General features: G+C 39.7%; 1 pseudogene across 1 annotated transcript; it reads left to right on the top strand.

Moving 5' to 3' along the window:
* The first annotated feature begins 623 nt into the window (after positions 1–623).
* On the top strand, positions 624–1,234 carry LOC113434541 (ATP synthase F(0) complex subunit C3, mitochondrial pseudogene; annotated as a pseudogene). Its single transcript, XR_015742642.1, has one exon. The product of XR_015742642.1 is annotated as an ATP synthase F(0) complex subunit C3, mitochondrial pseudogene (transcript).
* Positions 1,235–3,028: the final 1,794 nt, after the last annotated feature.

Here is a 3,028-nt window from a genome sequence, read left to right as displayed (position 1 = left end):
TGTTCTGGCCCCAATGATGGTCATAAGTTGAGGGCTACCTGTGATCTATTAAATGCCTTTCTTTTTCCAATCTCTTCAAGCTGAAATAGCTGTTTGAGGGTGGCATGGTTCTCTACCTGTCTAGCCGTGCAATAGGCCTTTTTTTTTCATTATACCTTTTGCCTCAATCCATACTGGGATAGCACTTTGTGGTTCTGGTGCTGGATTATCACCTCCTGGAAAAGTAACATTCAAATAAAAGTTAGCTTTTAAAATAACACACAGCCACACGCTGATGAAAAATGCAAAAGCAGACTTAAATATGAGAATTGGAACATACTAACATAAGTCACTGCAAAAATCCACATGAGCTCATGTCTGTCCAGAGAAAGGCAGGGCAAAGAGCATTAAGTAAATGTTGAAAAAGAAGGAGATTTCTTTCCACTTCCTTGAAGTGGTTCAAAGTGATCCTTGCGCGATTGATAACTGGAGCCCAAGCTCCTTTTCCTTTGTAAGCCATGGCCCTTTTTCTCAAAAGGTGGAAAAGGGAGAACTTGGGTGTCAGCACTCCTGTCTGTTTTAGAATACCCTCTAGGATGCTGAACTTTGCCATATGGCAGCCACATTCGCTTATGTGAAAAGCCGCCGGCGCCACTGCTGCCGCTACCATCCCCAAGCTACCAGGCCCAGCCCCTGGATCCTTAGGAGCTGCAGAGCTCCCGTGGCCCCTGCTGTCTCCCAGCAGCGCAGCATTATAGCAGTAACCATGGTTGTGTGCATCAAGCTAGCTGCCGGCTCCCCCGCATTGATGCATACTGGATCAAGGATCCTATACAGACAAATTTCTGCATTGATGTTGTCTAGGGCGGAAGTCAAGACTGGAGAGGCCAATACTACTTTCTTTACAGGTTCTCAGAATGTTGGCAATCAACGAGCACCAAAGGAGTTCCAAACTAATGCTCTCAACAGGGACATTGACACCGCTGCCAAACTTATTGGTGCAGGTGCAGCCACAGTAGGAGTGGCTGGTTCCGGTGCTGGTATTGGAAGAGTCTTTGGGAGTCTAATCATTGGTTATGCCAGGAATCCTTCTCTGAAACAGCAGCTATTCTCCTATGCTATTCTAGGATTTGCCCTGTCTGAAGCCATGGGTCTCTTCTGTCTCATGGTTGCATTCTTAATTCTTAAAATGGGTGGCTTTTCCTTTGTGCACTTTCACACCCAGAGAGACATCAACAAGGACTCCCATTTCTAGGCTGATGGCCATTTGATGTTGGGTACTTGCAGTGGTGGGATTCAAATTTTTTTACTACCGGTTCTGTGGATGTAGCTTGGTGGGCATGGCAGGGGAAGGATCCTGCAAAAAACTCCAGGCACAGGTGGTATTTGCCAGTTCTCTGAACTACTCAAAATTTCCACTACTGGTTTTCCAGAACTGGTCAGAACCTGCTGAAAACCACCTCTGCTGGGTAGGCCACAAAGGAGATGAATTAGTTATGTTTGCTTGCTGGGCTGCCAACATTAATCAGTAAATTGAGGTAGTTGATTGATTGAGATAGCCCACCTAATTATTTTTGATTGGTGCTAATTTTTTTGTACATTTTTATTCATAAACATTTTTGAATAACAGTGCATTGGCAGAGCATTATTTACAAATAAAACACAACCAACATATGTTGGTAACAAATCTCAACATACAAACTAATAGCATTAGTAATGGTATAACAACAGTACTAATAGTATAATCAAAAGAGTTAATCTAGGTTTCTTTAAATGTTAATTACATTTTTTATCAATTACACTACCTATATTTATCTACCTCTTTACTTTATATTTATCTATAATATTAGCCTTCATAATCTTACTTTCTCTAATTTCTACCTTTTTTCTCTATCCATTCATAGAATTTATTCCATGTCTGAAAGTATTCTGAATCATCTTTGTCTTTAATTTTTAAAGTTAATCTATCCATTTCAGCACAGTGATTGGTGCTATTTTAATTTTGTTCTGCAGATTGTCCTCGACTTACAAGTTCATTTAGTGACCATTCAAAATTACAACATCATTGAAAAAAGTGACTTAAGTTATGGCCATTTTTCACACTTGTGACCGTTGCAGCATCCCCAGGGTCACGTGATCAAAATCCAGACGGTTAGCAACTGGCTCCCATTTATGACGGTTGCTGTATCCTGGGATCATGTGATCCTTTTTTGTGATCTTCTGACAAGCAAAGTCAATGGGGAAGCCAGATTCACTTAACACATCTTAACAGCTGCAATGATTCTCTTAGCAACTGTAGAAAGAAAGGTCATAAAATGGGGCAAAACTCACCGAACAGATGTCTTGCTTATAAATTTTGGGCTTAATTATGGTCATAAGTCAAGGACTACCTGTATTACCAAAACGACATTGTTTGTAAAAGCTTTTCGCTTGGAGAATGAGCGCTGGTTTTTTTGTTGAGTAACTTAAATATATCTCAGTAAGTTATCAAAGACTGGTAGTGGTTAATGTATTTCTAATCAAAGGATTACATCAAATGCTTTGTTAAAAGTAGAGGATGAGTCACTGGCATGTTCTATAAGTGGTGATCGGCCCTCTTCACTAGACTGATTTAGGAATGCATTAGGAAGAGCAAAATAACTAGAAGGAACTTGTAATTCTAATTATTCTTGATGCATCCTTCTGATAAATTGTCTGATTAAATAAGTCATATAGGCTATTTCACCTCTCTGTCTGAAAATATTCCATCTGTGGGTTTTTCCTCACAGCTCCCTTAGTATGTATTGCTGTAATTCTTGAGTTGGCAGAAAAAAATAGGCTGGCATAAATTGCATTGCACCAATGGCTCGGTTATGAGGCTTGGGAGTAACCTTTTTGAAACAGTTTTTAATCTGTGTAGTTTTTAATGCTTTAATATTTTAATTATTTCTTTCTTGTTTTATAACTTGTAAACCATCCAGAGTCACTTTGTAGGGGTGATTGGCAGCATAATAATTTGATCAATCAATCCTGCCCTTAGAGCTTTTCTTTGGGACAACCTGGATAGATT

This window comes from Pseudonaja textilis, chromosome 3 (assembly GCF_049901715.1).
Source record: "Pseudonaja textilis isolate UNSWEBS1 chromosome 3, rPseTex1.2, whole genome shotgun sequence".
NCBI lineage: Eukaryota > Metazoa > Chordata > Lepidosauria > Squamata > Elapidae > Pseudonaja > Pseudonaja textilis.
The sequence above is the reverse complement of the archived record's forward strand: the minus strand, read 5'-3'. Positions and strand labels throughout refer to the sequence as shown.